Below are 6,288 nucleotides of genomic sequence, written 5' to 3'. Positions count from 1 at the left end.
TTGCAATAATGTTTCTATATTCCTACAATCAGTCACTTTTAAAGTAGGTTGATTGTTAAACAGACATGCAGAGAACTTTGAATTGTATGTGTTTTATAGACGACAATACCGTTTTGCATGTTTGTAAAAAGTTACTTTTAACTTCTTTGTTATTGTGAATATATCATCATGAAACCTGCGGTTTGGAGTGTAGTTTTATTGATAAGCATTTTGAGATGATCATCAGTTTCCAGGGTTTTTCTTGATGCATCATTCCTTTATTTGAATTGGCTTTTGCTTAAATTCTTACATAAAAGTACATTTTGAATCATTATTAAACCATGTGTCCTACTTCCGTGTTCTTCAGTTAAACAATTTACAAACAAATCTGGCTTCAAGACGTCCATTGTTTCTTATATTCTGTCCCAAGTCTTGCCACAATACTAACCATCAAACATTTTATAAGAATTTACCAGCTGTTAAAATGTGTTGACAAGGAATTTTTTTTAATGCTGAAATGCATGTGCAATTTGTTTTGTGTGAACAGTTATGTATGTGGGTCATATTAAAATCACCCAACTATAATCATACTGATTTAAAACCAGCGCAGTGTTATTAGCAAAGATTCTGGCATATGCAATTAGATATTATTAATATATTATGTAGATGGTGGTTTGTGATATTTTTCACTTGTGCCGTGTATTGCTTGTGAGTGTTTTTGTAAAATCACATAATTATTCAGTTTATAATCATGATATCTCCACCTAAAGGTAGGAGACGTTTGTTTTTAATTGTCACACACCAACTTGTATCACATGTCTGTTGTATTGCTTTAACATTTGACATTCCAAATTATATATTGGTGAACATCATGCTTTATTTGCATGTCAGTACAATAATATTTGGCAGTTAAATGTCTTTATTATACTCTATGTATGTTTATATGTAAAAGTGGTAGTCTGGGAGTTGTGTTTGATAGCAATAAATTTAATTTTCTAGTGGTATTGTTAACAAAACAAACTTTTTTAAATGTAATTTTTAAAACTATTGAATTGATTTGCTATTTAACTATTTTTAGACCTGTTTCAAGTAGTTTGTGGATGATATATATAAAAATATCTTTCTGTTATAAAGTGAAGCATTAATCATGTTATTTTCTTTTAAAGTAAATTACCCAGTACTTAATTATGTCGGTGTCTAACATGGTTATATTGACATCTGGTCTCGGGTGAAATCTGCTGCTGCAGCAACACAGCACATACCAAAGCCTTTGATATGCCAGTTGTGATGTGCGGCTTATGATAAAAAAAAAACCCCAAACAAGCCAGACTGGTCCTCTAAGGACACTTAATCCCACAACCCATCACATGTCGGGCACACAGCAGTTCATAAACAAGTATACAGACATATTTATTTAAATTGGAATAATAGCAATCACTGTTGGATATAATAATTCCCTGTCTCATCTTTTTTTTAATGTTTACACCGATGCCATTTAGCATCATTTGGAATAAATACGTATCTACCAGTAATCCATTTGAGTTCATTTCAGTTTGCAGCTTTATGTTCTTGTTACATTTTTATATCAACTTTTAGGAATGCCCAGATTTTTGCCTTGTACATGTATTTTGTATTTGCATAAATATAAACTGAAAAGCATTTGTTTTTGTTAAAGTAAAAATGTTTTAGAACATCATATTAAATACATATTATGCAAGCACACCTGTTGTTTTTGCTGTTATGTTTGATAGCATTTTATAACTTCTGATTTAGCCTTTGATTTGCCTCAGTACCCCAGGCTGCACAGTGATGCTTGATGATACCAAATATTATCAGGGAGTCGTGTTTCACCTGCAATAAATATGTTAGGATTGTTGGACCATGAACTTGAAGTTCATTGACATGTTTTTTTTAAAATGCTTCATGCCATTTTAGTATATATATTGTAGTTGTAAAACAAACCTGTTATTATGTTGTAAACCAATCATGCTTCTGTGCGCAATAATGCAGTAATACAAACTGCTGGTAGTGAACATGTGCAATATTCATTAACCATGATCAGGTTTTATCACCGGTGATCATAAAGAGTAATCTCCAATACTTACCAGGGTCATCATAAAACAATGGCACGAACAGTTTTAAGTTTCATTCTTTCATCTGTTTTTTTTTTTTAATGTGTGTGATTTTCAATGATGGTGCATTCATGTTCACCATTTTAATGACTATGAAAGTAGAATTCATACAATTTGAATGATTGCATTTAGACTTCATACCACTAAAGAATAGTAAAAATATAATTCATAACATTTTGAAAGGCGGTGGAAATAAAATTCAAAATTCATACCATTTTGAATGACAGTGAAAGTAGCATTCACACTACTTTGAATAACTTAAAAGTAGAATTCATATCATTGAAGGACAATGAAAGTAGATTTCCTACCCTTGAAGGACAATGAAAGTAGATTTCCTACCCTTGAAGGACAATCAAAGTAGAATTCCTACCCTTGAAGGACAATCAAAGTAGATTTCATACCCTTGAAGGACAATGAAAGTAGATTTCATACCCTTGAAAGACAATGAAAGTAGAATTCATACCCTTGAGACTGGCCTTGGTGGTGTGGTTAGTCCATCGGTCTACAGGCTGGTAGGTACTGGGTTTGGATCCCAGTCGAGGCATGGGTTTTTTAATCCAGATACCGACTCCAAACCCTAAGTGAGTGCTCCGCAAGGCTCAATGGGTAGGTGTAAACCACTTGCACTGACCAGTGATCCATAACTGGTTCAACAAAGGCCATGGTTTGTGCTATCCTGCCTGTAGAAAGCGCAAATAAAAGATACCTTGCTGCTAATTGGAAAGAGTAGCCCATGTAGTGGCGACAGCGGGTTTCCTCTCAAAATCTGTGTGGTCCTTAACCATATGTCTGACTCCATATAACTGGAAATAAAATGTGTTGAGTGCGTTGTTAAATAAAACATTTCTTTCTTTCTTTCATACCCTTGAAGTTGAGGACAATGAAAGTAGATTTCATACCCTTGAAGGACAATGAAAGTAAAATCCATACCCTTGAAGGACCATGAAAGTAGATTTCATACCCTTGAAGTTAAGGACAATGAAAGTAGATTTCATACCACTGAAGGACAATGAAAGTTGATGTCATACCATTGAAGGACAATGAAAGTAGAATTCATACCCTTGAAGGACAATGAAAGTAGATTTCATACCCTTGAAAGACAAAGTAGATTTCATACCCTTGAAGGACAATGAAAGAATATTTCATACACTTGAAGTTGAGCACAATGAAATGTATTTCATACCCTCGAAGGACAATGAAAGTAGATTTCATACCACTGAAGGACAATGAAAGTTGATGTCATACCATTGAAGGACAATGAAAGTAGAATTCATACCCTTGAAGGACAATGAAAGTAGATTTCATACCCTTGAAAGACAAAGTAGATTTCATACCCTTGAAGGACAATGAAAGAATATTTCATACACTTGAAGTTGAGCACAATGAAATATATTTCATACCCTCGAAGGACAATGAAAGTAGATTTCATACCCTTGAAGGACAATGAAAGAATATTTCATACACTTGAAGTTGAGGACAATGAAATATATTTCATACCCTCGAAGGACAATGAAAGTAGATTTCATACCCTTGAAGGACAATGAAAGTATATTTCATACACTTGAAGTTGAGGACAATGAAATATATTTCATACCCTCGAAGAACAATGAAAGTAGATTTCATACCCTTGAAATTGAGGACAATGAAAGTAGATTTCATACTCTTGAAGGACAATGAAAGTAGAATTCATACCCTTGAAGGACAATGAAAGTAGATTTCATACCCTTGAAGGACAATGAAAGTAGAATTCATACCCTTGAAGGACAAAGTAGATTTCATACCCTTGAAGGACAATCAAAGTAGATTTCATACCCTTGAAGGATAATGAAAGTAGATTTCATACCCTTGAAGGACAATGAAAGTAGATTTCATACCCTTGAAGGACAATGAAAGTAGATTTCATACACTTGAAGGACAATGAAAGTAAATTCATACCATTTTGAATGATGGTAAAAGTAGAATTCATACCATTATAAATTGATTTTAAATACCCTTGAAGGACAATGAAAGTAGATTTCATACCCTTGAAGGACAATGAAAGTAGATTTCATACCCTTGAAGTTGAGGACAATCAAAGTAGATTTCATACCCTTGAAGGACAATGAAAGTAGATTTCCTACCCTTGAAGGACAATGAAAGTAGATTTCCTACCCTTGAAGGACAATGAAAGTAGATTTCATACCCTTGAAGGACAATGAAAGTAGATTTCATACCCTTGAAGGACAATCAAAGTAGATTTCCTACCCTTGAAGGACAATGAAAGTAGATTTCATACCCTTGAAGGACAATGAAAGTAGATTTCATACCCTTGAAGGACAATGAAAGTAGATTTCATACACTTGAAGGACAATGAAAGTAAATTCATACCATTTTGAATGATGGTAAAAGTAGAATTCATACCATTATAAATTGATTTTAAATACCCTTGAAGGACAATGAAAGTAGATTTCATACCCTTGAAGGACAATGAAAGTAGATTTCATACCCTTGAAGAACAATGAAAGTAAATTCATACCATTTTGAATGATGGTAAAAGTAGAATTGATACCATTATAAATTAATGAAATTTTCTTTGCCTTTTAATATTACACTTTAGGGTAATCAGGCTGGCTGAATGGTGCTGAATGTTTTGTGTTCATATATCTGAACCCTCCCAGGTAAGCCACTACCCCTCCTCCTCTACCCCCTCCTCTACTACCCGTTCTCCTCTGCTACCCCCTCAACTACTACCCCTCCTCCTCTACCCCCTCCTACTACCCCTCCTCCTCTACTAAACCTCCTCCTCTACTACCCGTTCTCCTCTACCCCTCCTGCTCCTCTACATATCCTCATCTACCCTTTGGCTTCAAACGCAACACATATACATGTATTATACATTTTGTTGCAATTTTATTTCAAAATCACTTTTCTTTTTATGTGAAGCTAAGGCAAAATTATTACAAAAAACTAACTTTTAGAGGTGCTGTGATAGGCTATAAAACATTTCATTCCTGATAAACTTCAACAGAGTTCAGTGACCTAGTTGGAACACACTTAATACTGGTAAATTACATGTATTTTCGATCATGCCCAATGGCGCTGAGATTCAAATAGGGAAATAAATAGAGGATATTTAATGTTTTTTGTCAAATATGATTTACATCTCATCGAGTGAAGTTTGCAATCATATCTCACGAATCGCACTTGCAGGACGAGTGTGATATGATTGCAAACTTCACGAGATGAGATATAAATCATATTTGACAAAAAACCATGAAATTTTCTATTTATTATACAACTTTTGGCAATTTACGTTTATTCTTAAAATGACAGCATCAAATTAGTTCCAGCTTTCTTACAGTAAAGATAACACTTTCTACAGTGACGATAACACAATTTTAGAGTGAAATAGTGAACTTTTCACTCTAAAATGTGTTATCGTCACTGAGTGACTGTAACACTTTATTTTACTGATATTATAAGATATTTCACTAAATGTTATATAATAATTAATAATAACGGTGTAGTTACTGTTTTAATATTTACTTTTCATCTGTTTTCAGTTCACAATGTATATTTTACTTTCAACAATAAGAAAAAAATACATCTTGAAAAAAAAAATCCAATATAGTCGATCCACAGTGAAACAAATACTGCTGAGAATGAAAAACTCTGCGGCAATCTCTACGGCATTGCCAATTGCTGTGGGCAATTGCAGGAATTATCTGACCATTTTGGAGAGTGTTCAGTAGTTACTTCTGGCATTATTAAGAGGCACTTGTAACCATCTACTATGCTCTCTACTACCGGTGGTCGTTAGTGCCGTGGGTCACACCAGCATTATTAACAGCAGAGGACAAGAATGCCAGGTGGGTGCAGGGAAGTACACAGAGACTGCACCCGTGGAGGAATATGAGACAGGAAGGCAATGGTGTGGACAGCTCAGAACACCTTACTCAGTTATATTGATATTCTACATTTGTTAAGGTTTAAAAATTATTAATAAGCAGACAAGATTATTATTATTATTATTTTTTTTTTTATAGATGTTAAATTTATAATGTTGGTTAATGTTTATCTAACATAACACAGAAATCTAATACAAGTTACTTTGTTGATTGTGATTTTTAACCTGATTGAAACTAATGACCAGGTTCGTGGTACAACCGGGGATTCAGGGGCGACACAAGTACTAAGG

This window comes from Gigantopelta aegis, chromosome 3, assembly GCF_016097555.1.
Source record: "Gigantopelta aegis isolate Gae_Host chromosome 3, Gae_host_genome, whole genome shotgun sequence".
In the NCBI taxonomy this organism is placed as follows: Eukaryota; Metazoa; Mollusca; class Gastropoda; order Neomphalida; family Peltospiridae; genus Gigantopelta; species Gigantopelta aegis.
Note: the sequence above shows the minus strand (reverse complement) of the source record.